Consider the following 15,678-nt stretch of genomic DNA (forward strand, 5'->3'; position numbering starts at 1 on the left):
ATCAAGTGTCAGGGACAGTCAGACTCTATGACATCTGCTTGAGTATAGGACTAAGTAAACTAACAAGTTTGCCATTATTACCTGCTCTGTGGGTAAACAGTACACCTGATAAAGCAGAAAGCCTAACCATAGCAGGTAATGGTGATGGTCATATGGATAAATAAGGAAACAGGTAGATATCATAGCAGATGACAGATGGTCACTTTTTTTTTAAATTATCATTAATAAATTTCAATCCCCAGAGAAAGATGTCATTATGATAGCCTTATGTGACCAGGGTCAGTGCAAGAAAATACTACTCTTAGCTATTTCTCTTGTATTTGTCATTTAGTAATGACTGCTATTAGAAGAACGTTCCATATTGATTTCCTTGTAGAAAGAAGATTGGATTCTTGTTGGCTTATAAATGTTCCCTAAATCTACCATGTAAATAACCTGAACCTGTGTCAGCTCATGACTGCATATATGGGAAGCTGACTACATTGCCCTGTTCCTTGTTTTTAGGTTGTGTTTACCATTCTGGTAACTTTTCAATTGAGCTGAGGACAGTATTTACCAATGAAACAGATAGTATGGAGGGTGCTGAAGAGTGGAGCTTTTAATCCCTGAACAGTAACTAATTAAGCAGCTATCCAGTGATTCATTTAGAGGAGAAGCTTGGGCAGAATGGTGCGTGTGGGTCTAGAAAACAGGTGGCCTGGTGTAATCTTATAAATATGCTGAAATTTGACCTCTTGGAAAATAGACCAATGATACTTGATATAATCTTCACCTAAAGAATAAATTTATTAGGAAATCTTGGTTTAGTATTTTTTTGTGGTAAACAAATCATAATCTACAGATTTAATGGAGGCGCATGACTGCTTGGAAAATACCACATACACTATCCAACTATTTGAACATCAAATGGAAATATATTGTAACCTGAGTTAGGTCAATCACATTTTCACCCTTGGGGAATTATAGTCAAGAAACACACAAGCTGACAATGAAATGTAATTTTCCTAATCACTTGATTTAAAATTGTAACTTACTTCCGAATTCATTTTTGGGCACCCTAGTCTTTTTATTTTTCATAATTCTTACTACATCATAATATAGTACATGATTTAATTTTCATTGTTTATTATTTATTGGCTGTCTTTCTTCATTATAAGATGCACAAAAACGGGACCTTATTCTTGCTTTATTGATTGATACTAAATCCATTTAGTAGTGAGAAGTATGTAATAGATACACAACAATACTGAATGAATGAATGTGTTCAAAGCAACTGTATGTTGCAGTCTGGAGCTACTATGGACCATGCATGAAATAAAAGTAAGCAGATTCTGGATGGGTTTAAGAGTTTGCGTTTATATGAATTATAAAAATAAAGAATCAGAAAGGAGGAGGAAGAAAAGAAAAGAGATAAGGGAACAGGGGAAGAAAAGAAAGAGGAAATAATGGGAATGAGGGGGAGAAAAGTAGAAAGAGGAAAAAAAATGTGGAGTAGAGGATTAACTGATCTTTTGAGCTCTTTTAGTTTTTGTCCCTATGATCCTTCATTATTTATCTTTCTGAATTCCTAAGGAATTCTCTAAGAGGTTGCCATATGTAAATATAATAAATAACATATTTCTCAAACATTTAAAAAATGGAATTCCAGTTCTTGATACAAAAAGGCCTGATGAGAAAGAATAAGTTCCCTGAAATTTACTACACAACGTTTTTCTCTAGTTCCATAATAATATGAGAAATAATAGTAGTAAAATCATTTTGATAGTAAGCAAAGTTGTTCTCACTTTTTACTTAAAATGAATGCAATCCATGTACATTTCAAATTCTTTAATTTGATGCTTTTGGAGATACACGCATTTTTCTCATTTCCTATAAAACCTATAAAAACAAAATTGAGGATGTTAGGAGTTATTTAGTAACACATCACTTCTAGTTTACAACAGCTATAATTAGAGTTGACTGTCTTTTCTTTTGACCTTGCAGAAACAATTAATGTTAATGAGGAACTCTTATTTTGTGTGTGGAATGGTTCATATGCAAAAATGAAAACAAAAAACAAAAACAAAAACAAAAATTAATAATTCACCTGCTAGGGTCTGTGGTGCCCACAGACATTGTTCAGAGTTGAACACTTTACTCTCAAAGATACACAAAAATATCCCTGTGTTGACAAAATATAAACCTGTAGCTCCAACACTTCAATTATTTAAAAAAATGAAAAAATCTAAATTAGATATGAAACAAACTTGACTGCTTAAATAAGGATTCTGTGAGAACAACGAAAAAGATCAGAAAATTTGGTGAAGGCCACTGAATACTGGAGTTGGAGTTTATTCTCCCATTCAGGACTCAATAATTAAGCCTTATAGTGTTTTCTTTTTAATTGGGTTTTAATATTAAGGAATGGATATTTTAATGGTTTATCTAGGGTAAATATTGGATCTACTAAAATAGAAGCAAAACAGGTCAAGCAGACTACCTCAGTGCCACTGCAGTTCATTGTTCCTTGGGGATAAAATGGAAAATGTGTACTTTATTAAAGAAACTAAAATAAGTGAAATAACCTAATACATTCATAATTTGAATGCCTTTTTTTCTATCTATGTGTGACAGGCAGAATAATGGACACACCTAATTAAAAGAAGAAGAAGAAGAAGAAGAAGAATGCCCACACACACACACACACACACACACACACACACACAGACCTAGATGAACAGGAAATTCTTGAAATTCTTCCCAATTATTTAGCATAAATATTGGAAAATCTTAAATCTGGGAAGTTTATTATAAGATTTTTTGTTTGTTTGTTTCTGTAACAAATCATGTATGTATAAGTCAGAGCCAGTACATTTGTTGTTATTGGTAATGAATAAAAGTTTTACAACCTTGGGTAACAGAAATAAGCCTATTATACATATATTTTAATTGGAAAATGCTGATTGGACATATGACAATATTCTCCCCTTACCCTGGATTAGAATTTTATTAATGCTATTGGAATTTGGAAGTACAGGCATACTTCATTTTATTGTGCTTTCCTTGATTGTGCTTTGCAGATATAACTTTTTTTTTATTATTATTAATTGAAGGTTTAGGACACCCCTGAATCAAACAGGTCTGTTGGTATCATTTTCCAACAGCGTTTGCTCATTTTATGTCTCTGTATCACATTTTGTTAATTCTTACAATATTTCAGACATTTACATTATTATTGTATTTGTTATGGTGATCTGTGATCAGTGATCATAACCCACTTAAAGCTCAGATGATTGTTAGCATTTTTTTTAGCAATAAAGTATTTTTAAATTAGAAGAAGAAGAAGGAGGAGGAGGAGGAGGAGGAGGAGGAGAAGGAGGAGGAGGAGAAGAAGAAGAAGAATGGACTTGCAAAGATGTCACATATTAATTCCCTGAAGCTATGACTGCTATTTTATAGGTAAGAGGGGAATTAAGGTTGTAGATGAACTCCAGAGTGCTAATCAGCTGACTTTGTGATGAGATTATTTGGATTTTTTTCAAGGGGACTCAATATAATTATAGGGATCATTTAAATTTAAAGAGAGAAGTAGAAGAAGAGGTCAGAATAAATTGATATTACTATATCAAAAACATCAAAATATCATTGTTGACTCTGAAGATGGATGAAGAGAACCACAAGCCATGGAATGTGGGTACCTAAAAAAGCTGGAAAACAGAATATATTCTCCCAGAGAGCCTCCAGAATGAACACAATTGGATTGGCACTTTGATTTTAGCCTAGCATGACCCATTTTGGATTTTTGACATTTTGGATTTGAAACCATGAAATAAATGTATGTTGTTTTAATTCATAATTTATGGTAATTTTTATATCACCCATAGACAATTAGTGCACCAAGTCTCTTACCTGGGACTCTATCCCCTGAAATTAGAATTCCTTTCTAGATGTTCTTCTTACTCAGGCTTGGGTAACTTTAGCTTTAATTCTTTCCCTTTATTCACACATTTTATTGTTAATGCTTTGAAATTCTTTAATTAATTTACATGATTGCTCATTACATGAAATAAATAATCTTTACTAAAGATTTATTTATTTATTTATTTGAAAGAGAGAGAGAGAAAGTGCATGAGCAGAGGGCTAGGAAGCAGCAGAGGGAAAGAGAGAGAGAGACTCCCCACTGTGTGCAGAGCTTGACAGGGGGCTCAAACTCACAACCCTGAGATCATGACCTGAGCCAAAATCAAGAGTCAAATGTTGAATTGACTGAGATACCCAAGTGCCCCAAGGCAAATAATCTTAATTTGGGTTAACATTACTTTATTCATTTCAAGGATTTTCTAATTAGTAACTTATTAATTTAATAAATCAATCTAAACTAAATGTCTCAGGAATTTTACATTTCCAAATCTGTCTTCAGAACACTGCTAGAGCACTCTCTCTTTATTTTTATTCTATTCCTATCTACTTCTAAATGTAAATTGCTATTACTTATGCATTTTATTTTAAAAACTCAGCCCAGCACCCAAAGTCTTTGTGATAGGCAGCTCCTAGGAAGCCTTGAGATTCCTACTTCCTGATGCACATATCCCCTCCTATTTGTTGTAAATTGGTTTGTGAATATTATGGGACATCACTAGCATAATCACACCAATTTATATGACAAGGAGATTTTGAAGAAGTGATTTATGTCCCTAATTAGTTGACTTTCAGTTACTCAAAGTGGACATTTTCCTGGATGAGACTTTAAAAAATTGTCAGAGAGAATTGAAGGAAGGGAGAGATCCTTCTACGGGCCTTGAAAGAACAATCTGCCAAGATATGTGGGGAGGGACATGTGGCAGGAATTTTTGAAGGTTTCTAGGAGCTCAGAACATCCCCCAGTTGATGGTTAGAAGGAAAGCACTACCCTCAGTCCCACAACCAAAAGGAATTAAATCCTTCAATAACCAGTAAGGATCATAAAGGACTCTGAGCCTCAGATGAGATCACAGCCCTGGCTTACATCTTGATTTCAGTATGATGCAACCTGGAACAGAGAGTAATAAAAATATACTGACTACTCATGCATAAAAACTGTGAAATGAAAAATATATGTTGTTTTAAGTTGCTAAACTGGTCATGATTTAATATGTAGCAATAGAAAAATTGCACACTCATAGTATTTACTCCACATACTTCTCTTATTTCATTTCATTCTCTCCCTTTACACAACTATCCATTGTGCAGGCAAATAGGTACATTGAATGGAAGAGAAGCCATAGGAATACTACCCCTGTATCCTTCAAATCCTTGCTCGTGGCACTAATCTGCAATCCTCTATAGTAATATGGTGTTGCTTTGGGGTTACTGTTTTCCTAAGTAAAGGTGGTTCTAGTGGCTTCCTTTTAGACTTTGCACCATTGCCTTCATTTGACAGGTCAGGGAATCAGTCCTGTGATTCTGCCAATGTTTATTTTAATTATGCATTTGGACCTGGAGAAATAACCAAAAGGTGTGTTTGAGGAGCCACTGGTTCTACTTTGAAATGAACTTGAGCTAAAACTCTATTGAGTGCCATAACCATTTTCTCTGACTGTTGTGGGCCACAGGGGTATTTTGAGTCTCTTTAAATAAGTGTCCATTCTGAGCAAGTGTCCAGCAATCCCCTGAAAGACTGATTATTCCTTCTTCCACAAAACACAATCACTTTGGCAATTGGTCCCTTTGGGGAATTTGAGAGAAAGATTAATATATATTTATATAGAAATATATTATTTATATTTAAATATAAATAATATATTTATATATTATATAATAATAAATATTATATATATTTATATATTAATATATATTTTTAGCAGTGTACTGGGGTCCTTACTCTAAGAGACCTAGCCCTCCTTTTTTCAAGTGTTTCTAGGCTCATAAACAGGCTCCAGTGTGGGAATTGTTTGAGAAGCTACGATTCTTTGTCTTGGTAATTCAGATTAAACTTTGGTTTACTTGACCTGGAACTCTTCTACTTATACAGATCAAGTAAGTGTTTATAGGACTGCCCCTCTGCTTCTCTTCTAGGGACACCATGGTTTTTGCAAGTCAGACTTATCTGTTTACCACTTGGCTTTTCTGTTAATTATAGTAACCATATTCACCTTGTCTTTTGCAATTAAATGTTGTCACTTGACCTCTTGGCATCTAATTATTCCCGTTGAATTAAGAATCTCAGTTCAGTGGCGGCAATCTCTGATCTATAGAAAAGAACACCTATAGAACTCTTCAAGGATTCTGGGTCTCCCCTCACAGATATATCTTTCAGAGATGTGGTAAAAGGTATGTACCCTTGAGTGGGTGAACAGGTCTTAGTGATAAATCCACTCTAATATTCAAATCTCCCTAAATTTTTCATACTTTCTTCTACAAAATACAAGGTAGTTATGGCATTTCAACATAATTTATTGTAGGCCACTTTTTTTTCGGTCTATATTTCAGCAAGTCAATGAGATAAACAGAGACTTTCCACACCCTTCAAGCTACACCACTGGATCCAAAATATCTGTATAGTGGGTCCATATCAACAATTTAGTTAGATTCAAATTAATGTTCCATCTGCCATTATTCTAGACTCTTAATATCTATTTATCACCCTATATTCAGAATTTATGCCTGTATAAATTAGAGTATTCATGTAATTCTTTTGGAGTATAGTAGATCTCCTCATAGGTCACATTTTGTACCTCATCTTTCAGCCCTACTGATACTTGAATCTAGCTAGTTAAAAGTTTTGAAACAAAGAGGAGTAGCAAGGGTGGATCCTGGCAAGAATATAGTCAGCATCTTGCCAGCTAACTACCTAAAAGGAAGACATTACAGCTTTCTTAGTCAGCCTCCTCAGGTATGTAGTTGGCAGAATGTATGTATAGGTTATTGTCTCCAGCTACGCCAAGACCTCCTCATATGTCCCATTCCGATTTTCAGGATCCTATCCCTTTCCAATCAATGCATTTACATAATAAATATACCCTGTGAGGTTGGGAATTCAATTTGTGGCTGTAATTCAACCACTCACAGGATGAAGCTCTGGGTTTGATTTTAGAAATCTCATCTTTGTGAATACGGGAGATAAGGGTTTCGTTCAGGGAAGACATAGATACTTCCAGGTCATTCACGCAGGGAATGTAAAGCCCTGAGCTCATTCTGTTTCTGTACTTTGTGCAGCAGTATTAGGAGCAACCAGCCAATCTCATTACACTCATTAATTTGATAAAAATATTTTATGATAGCAAATACATGGTCACTCAGAACCTTTCCTCTTGTAACTATTTGGTTAGGAGTATCTAACAGTGATAATTTGCATATCTCTACTGCCACCTCTTGTCATGGATGATGAGTGCCCTCTTTGCCACTGGAAATAGAATAATTAGTATCTTTAATTAGAACCAGATTAGTGAGTCAATTTCACAAACCCCAGAACTAATTCAGAGAACTCATCCTTAAGATTCTGTCCCTCTGAAACCAATCTCAGTAGCAAAATTTGTAGCAGTCAGTGTTCTCTAGATAAAAACAAACAAACAAACCCACAAAAACCCCACAAACACATGCACACACACATTTATATATATTTATATTTATATTAAATTTATATTTATATGTGTATTTACTTTAAGGAATTGGCTCATATATTTATGGGACTGGCAAGTCCAAAATCTGTATAGGAGGCTATTAGGCTGGAAACTCAGATAAAAGTTGATGTTTGCATTCTTGAATTCAAAATTCATAACACAAGCCAGGGATCTAGAAACTCAGTGAGGATTTCTGTTAAGGCCTTGATGCAATATTCTTTCTTCTATTGGAAACCTGTTTCCTTCAATTGACTGAAGGTGTTGTTGAGGGTAATCTACTTTTTTCAATGTCAAATGATTGCAGATGTTAATCACATCTACAAAATACCTTGACATTAACATTGAGACTAGTGTTTGACAAAGGTCTATGCCTTTGGCACTATAAGCTAGATAAGCTGACACACAAAATTTAACCATCACAGTCAGCAAAGACATTATTATTTTTTTTTTTTTAAGATTTTATTTATTTATTTGACAGAGAGAGATCACAAGCAGGCAGAGAGGCAGGCAGAGAAAGAGGAGGAAGCAGGCTCCCCACTGAGCAGAAAGCCTGATGCGGGGCTCGATCCCAGGACCCTGAGTTCATGACCCGAGCCGAAGGCAGCGGCCTAACCCACTGAGCCACTCAGGCGCCCCAGCAAAGACATTCTTAAATGCACTGGCTGTATTTTTCCTCTCAGTTCAAGAAGTGTAAAATGCAGTGACTACTAACACAGTTTGATCCCACTTAATTGATTCATGATGAGGTGTTAAAAATTTAACCAAAATTATTTTTGTATGAGAAATGCATGCATCAGCATAATGAAAAAGATAAATAAAAGACAAATAATACCTTAGTATTTTCATGAAAATCGTTTTGACCTCATGGAACTTTCCAATTGGTTGGATAAAGCCGTAGAGGTATGTAGAACAACTCTGAGATTCCCTGTTCTAGCAAATCATTAGTAGCTTATTTCTAGAAATTCAATTATCAGCTTTTTTAGAGAGAAAGCTTGAGATGATTTGCATTTTCTCTTTTCTTGAAGAACTATGTCACAGTTCCTTATCTCTTTTCGCCTCCAGGGTTAATAATTAGAAAAACATCAAAAAGACACCAAATTCAGTGTTTAGTGTGTGTATTATCATGCAATTTAAATATATATATATATATTTTCTGCTTTCTTTTATTTTATTAAATGAAGGATAATACTTTCTGAGTTTAATGGTATATCTTGGTTGTACAGAAGCACCTACGTGGCTCAGTCAGTTCAGCCTCTAACCCTTGCTTTGGCCTCAGGTCATGATCTCAAAGTTCTGGGATAGAGCCCTGCATGGAGTCCTGCTTCAGGATCCCCACTCAGTGCGGCGTCTGCTTATACACTCTCTCCTTCTCCTTCTGCCCTTCCTACACTCGTGCTCTCCTTCTGTCTCTCTCTAAAAATAAATAAATTTTTAAAAAACAAACAAACAAATGGTTGAACATTCCATCAGGAAAAAATGATGAATTGTCCAAAATGAAAGTGTATTTCAAATAGAAACATTTGCATGTACTATTGTGCCAATATATTATTAAAATATTTTAATGAAAAATGAATGACTTGCATGTTATGCCTCAAACTGAGATTCTACATTATATTTTAAAATTCATTAGATTCTGAATAATTATTTTAATATTAATAGAATTCTTAACAATAAGTAAATGAGCTCATAGTTTATTCATAAAAATAATTCTTAAAGAAATCATAGGTAATAATTTAAGTGAAATGCCTCCTAAAATAATCCTTATAATAAATTTAATTTCTTTTAAGATTCATTTTAGATTCAGGATAACAGGTCAAGAATAATCAGCTATTAGTAAAATCACACTTCTGACTTATTTTTCTTAAAAAAAACTATTTTTCTTTTTTTTTCTTTTTCTTTTCTTTTTCTTTCAATTTAGAAAAATCCTTCCTATAATGTAAAGAGAGGAATTTTACTTATATAGTTAGTAGTATAATATATATGGTTATTGCTATTCCCATTTCCAGGAACTTGCATCAATTGTTTCCTCTTCTTTCGAGATTATTCATTAAACTTAAGGCTTCAAGATACTTTTGGCTTCACATACTTTTTTTTTTTCTTTTAACCAAAGCTGAAATTAACATGTGCCATGTAATATACCATTTTACAGTAAAGAATTTGGCTATTTATAATATTTTTAATGAAACAAAGTCTTCTTTACAATCTTATCACTATGTTGATAGTTTACAATTATTTATTTTAATACATTTTAGAGAATCACTTTGGCTGAACAATTATTTATTTTAATACACTTTAGAGAATCAATTTGGCTGAATAGGTCCATTATTATGTAAGTAGTATTTTAAAGCTTTCAGTACAATAACTCAAAATCTAAATCTAAGATCAATTTATGTCATTATTTCATTTAATGGCTGTCACAGGTGAAAATCCTAATTTATAAAGATACATAGATGTTAATAAAAGTTCAGTATTCAGTATACTTACTAAACCACAATTCTTTTCAAATCCAGTTGGCATGAAATTCCAATTATATGGGTATACTCATTTTTATATATTTGGTTAGTTATTTTCCATAATTTCCATAATTCATAATTTCTTAGTCCATTTGGGCTATAACAGAATACCACAGACTTGTTTGTAAACAATAGAATTTTATTTCTCAAAGCTCTGGAGGTTAGAAAGTTCAAAATCCAGACACTGGCACATGTGGTTCTGGTGGAAAACTGCTGCCTGGTTTATTCACAATCATCTTCTCCCTCTAACTTCACACGACAGATGTGAAGAAACCTTTCATTGGGACAGTAATCCCTACCATATGTGGTAATTCTGTCCCTCCTGCACGATGACAGAAAACAGGAAGATCTATCCTCTGAAAAGCATAAAAAAGTAAAGATAGATGTCTTGATAAGAATAGGATAGCATTTAAAAACAGTTAAAAAACATATTATTTTTCTTTGGAATTTGATCATCCCATGAGAAAAGTTGTAATGATATAGAAAACAAACATTTCCTAATGAAACCACCAACCTGATTGAATAAAATAAATAGGATAATCAGGACTGATGATCCCAGAAGGGCATCTGTGCAACAAATAAACAGAGAAAATTAGAAACCCAGTGAGAGTAGACTAGACAGCAGATTTATGAGAAAAGGAAATTTAGTGTTGTCTTATGGATTTGAATGTATTGAAAGTGATTTAGATTAATTGGGGACAAAGGAGTGTGTGAATGAATTAAGAATAATTATTGGAGTAGATATTGTTATTTGTACTCTTCCAATATCAATTTCTATCATTGTTTTATAATAATAAAATATGTATCTTTTAGTTCAGCATACAATTCCATGAAATATATGTGTTTCCTACTCACCCTGGCAGATGTGTATGGTCATATGACCAGGTTGTTGCAAGAAAATTCCTGTAGGTGTTAAGTGTCATGGGTGGAAAATGTCATTAAAGAAACATAAACCCTTCTTCTTCCTCCTCTTTACCCTTCTTCTTCCTCTTCTTCCTCCTCCTCCTCCTCTGGTGCTTCTACTGCTGTTTCTTCTTCTTCGTCTTCGTCTTCGTCTTCGTCTTCGTCTTCGTCTTCGTCTTCGTCTTCGTCGTCTTCGTCTTCGTCTTCGTCTTCGTCTTCGTCTTCGTCTTCCTCTTCCTCTTCTTCTTCGTCTTCTTCTTCGTCTTCGTCTTCTTCTCATTCTCCTCTTTCTCCTTCTTCACTGAATTAGAGATACCATGACTTATGATGACCGGATATCTTGGAACATGAAATGATTTTGCAAATGTAAGCTTCTACAATAGAGTGATGTGATTGATAGATCCAGGGTCCCAACACTATAGCTTTGAACTATCTACTTTTAGGTACTTAAATGGGAGACAGATAAATTTATGGTTTAAACTATGGGTATGTTGTATGATCTGTATGGAGACTATCATACCACTAATAAAATTTATTACTAGAATGGTGCATGGCATATGGAAAAAACTAAAATATTTGTCCTTTTCCTTAATGCAGCAGAGAATGGGGCCCAAGAACTCTAATTGTAGGCTGGAAAAAAATGTGCCTTTTGATATATTCACACAATGCCTTGAGCATTTTCCTACTTTCTAGAACAAAACAATGTTCTAGGCTCATCTTGCACTTTTTTCCAAGTAAACTTGGTCACATTTAATGGCAGATATCATTTCAAAATCAGTACCAAGGTTCTCAATATGCTCATTACTAGAGTGTTAATTGCCTTCACATGCCAAACTAGACAGACAAAACCTGAAAATATATCTTGGAATATATTTATACACACTTATATACTCCACCTATACTCATTTATCTGTCCATAAGGAAATAATATCTATAATTGTAATTCAACACCTCAGGTTTCATTGTAACTTTCTTTTGGCAATGTCTTAAAATACCTTCTCTGGCAATGGTAAATGGTTTCAGTGATCTTCAACACATTTATTTCTTTTGTTTAATTAATGTAAATATTTGCTCAATGAAAACATATCCACTATCTACCATACATACCCAATTACTCTATATCTTTGGACTCTGGGACCCAGCATATTCTAATTCTTTGTATTTTAATGAGTTGCTTTGAATGCTTCTTTGGTTGTTTATTCAATTTCCTAGAACTCTGGTACAGGCATTATATCTGGATTATATTAGTTCCCATGATATTATATTGTTAAAAATTTATGGTGATCTAAAGAACACTAAAAATAAAAATATCATACTAAATTTTGCTTTGTTTTATATTTATGCATTTTAATATATAATTATATATGATAAATAGCATATATTAATAATAAATTTATTAATATAATTGTAACTGCAGCTAATGTCAACTGAGCATTTTATACAAGCAAGACACTATGTTAAACACTTCATTTTTGTTCTTTCTTTGAATTGTCATACATAATTTTCAGTGGGAACCATGTAGACTTATTATGATCATAAGCAATGAATCTAGACAAGAATAGATTCAACTTTCAACTCCATCATTTTTTAATTGTAACATCTTGATATCTGACCTATTCTGTGTTTCAGTTCACACATGCATACACACATGCACACCTCTTGCAGTTAAAATAATTAAATAGTCCAATGCTTAACAAGATTCTAGTCACATATTAAGCACTGCAGAAAAGTTGACCATTATTGTTTGCAAAAAAAGAAACTGAAGATTTAGAAGGATAGCTACTTTGTCCTAAGTTACATTTCTAACTATTTATTAGATCAGGGAAGCTAATACAGCTCAAAATTAATCATTGGTATTTATCTTATAAATATATATTTCATAACTGGAATGGAAATGTAAAAACATATCTTAAAATTTTACTATTGGAAATATCAAAAGTTTTCTAATCATTTTCTAGATTTTAGGTGTTAACTACATGTTTCTAGATTTTAGGTGTTAACTACATGTTGAAATCTCCAAGGGCTAAAATGATTGAAAGTCTTTATTTTATTACCAGTCTATACCTTTTTTAAAAACAAGTCCATAAATTTATACATTATTATATGCCCATCATAAATTTTAGTAGCTATCACTCTCAATCTTTGTGTTAGACCAGCTCAACAAATTTTTAAGTGAATAAATGGATGCATATTTTCACAGTCTTTTTAGTATGACCTTTTGGTTAATGAGGTACATGCTAATTATTTCCTAATGATGGTTAGCTTTAAAATAAATCCTTAATTCCTTGGCATCAGTTTCATAATTAGAACTGAAACATAAAATTTATTATTTGAGCAATGCAATAGAATGCACAATTACATTAAACAAACTGATGAGCATAGTGGGTAGAATTTAAAAAATCACCCCTTCCTCCAAAAATTGTAAGAAATACATATAAAAATGATCATAAATAAGTTGATTGCTATACAACACAGTTAATAAAAACTCAATGTATATATACTATATCTTCTTTGTCCATCCATCAGTTGATGGACATTTGGTCCAAAATAAAATATATGGTTCCCAATTTAACATTGTTGACTTCTAAACAGCACAATGTATGACTTTAATAGTATAACTTTCCCTAAGAAATTTCTAAAATCTTCTCCATTAAAAAAAAAAAAAACCAGGGACGCCTGGGTGGCTCAGTGGGTTAAGCCGCTGCCTTCGGCTCAGGTCATGATCCCAGCATCCTGGGATCGAGTCCCACATCGGGCTCCTTGCTCAGCAGGGAGCCTGCTTCTCCCTCTGCCTCTGCCTGCCACTCTGTCTGCTTGTGCTCACTCTCGCTCTCTCTCTCTCTCTGACAAATAAATAAAAAAAAAAAAAAAAAAACCACTTTTCATGAAGAAGGTTTCATATAAGTACCGAAAAAACTTGCATACTAACAAGTGATTCTTCATATATCACCAGAGTTATTGAATTGAGTTTAAGCTAAAGTCACAAAAATAATATTTCTTTAGATCTCTTTACAAATATTAGTAATCATTTCTAAGAATTTTACAAAATTAAGATGTTATATTTAAAACTGACTTTATTAGGACTTTGAGCTACCAGGGCTTAACTGTTCCTATTTACACATTTTAGATTTTTCAGAACTTTTTCCACTTGTGGTTTCTTCTTCTGTAACTTCTTTGAAGGGTTAGTTTAGTATTGAATACACATGCTACTTATTTTTCACATATTCCCAGATAAACAGATTTTAAACAATTTTTTAACTTCTTTTAGGTGGTTTCTATGCTCATTTTTTAAAATATTTTATTTATGTATTTGAGAGAGAGAGAGAGAGTGCATGTGAGCAGGGGGAGGGGCAGAGGAAGAGGTAGAGAACCTCAAGTGGAGACGTGTTGAGTGCAGAGGCTGACAGAGAGCACAATCTCAAGATCCTCAGATCATGACCTGACCTGAAACCAAGATTCGAATGCTTAACTGACTGAGCCACCCAGGCATCCCTGCCTAGACATTTTTTATTAGCAAAGATCTCTTCCAAAATTTGTTGGTATTGTATTTTAGGTTTTTTTCTTATAATCTTCAGATCTAGTCTTCTGAACTAATATCTATTGAGTTTAAAAGAAGGGCTAGATCTATTTCTCTAAATTCGTTCATCCTATTCTACAATAGGCATAAAATGAAGTTTGCACTAAGATCTAAAAATGTATACTTAGAATTAATATAGAGACAGCCATATTTTACAATATTACATGATCAATATTTATTTCAGATTTTTACATTAACTTATGCAATGAGAGACTTAATGTAATGTTTAAAGGTAAAATTAAACAAACACTATTTGTGTAAATCTTACTGAAATGTTCAATATTTATTTCATGATAATTTTATTTGTTTTCTGTATGGCTTTCCTTTATTTCTTCTTTTCAGAAAACAGATTATTTTTAATCTAAATAGCAAGTTACCTTGGTACTAATAAACATATTTATCTAAGGAAAAAAATGAATATTATAACAAATTTTAGGACTTCATGTGACCAATTACATTCATATGACACTGGAAATAACTAGAGAAAAAAGATTATCTATTCTACCATTTCTGGATCATAGTAATTAATGGCTCAACATAACAGCCTTTCTGATCTTTTAATAAGATCTAATTTGGTGGTCATATTGTCACAATAATCATAAAAATTTCTAACCAATTTATTAACTCACTTTTTGTATGTCCTTATACTACCATGATTTGTTTGTTTGTTTGTTTGTTTTAGAAGCAGACTCCCCACAGATCAGGAATCCTAAAGCAGGGCTAGACCCCAGGACCCTGAGATTATGGCCTGAGCCAAAGTGAGATGCTTAACATACTGAGCCACCCAGGCACACCATCATGTTTTTTAACTGAATTCTTTCAAAATAACCATGTGCTATAATTTTTTCCATTTATATTATTTGATAATAAAAGTATTCCTATTTTCATATTACTTTGGACCAATTTAAAATAAGCTTTGTACTGCAATTAGTGGATAGTTTGAAAATATTTATTAATTCTCAATTAAGTTTAAAATTCCTCTTATCTAATTATAAAGAGTACAATATCTTAATTCAAATTTTTATTGTGTACAGTAGATACTTTAAAAAATACTAAACCATTTTCCCACTAGCTTACTTAAGAATTATATTTTATTCCCAAAATAGTA

Source organism: Enhydra lutris, unplaced genomic scaffold (genome assembly GCF_002288905.1).
Source record: "Enhydra lutris kenyoni isolate GAN:26980312 unplaced genomic scaffold, ASM228890v2 scaffoldscaffold21, whole genome shotgun sequence".
NCBI lineage: Eukaryota > Metazoa > Chordata > Mammalia > Carnivora > Mustelidae > Enhydra > Enhydra lutris.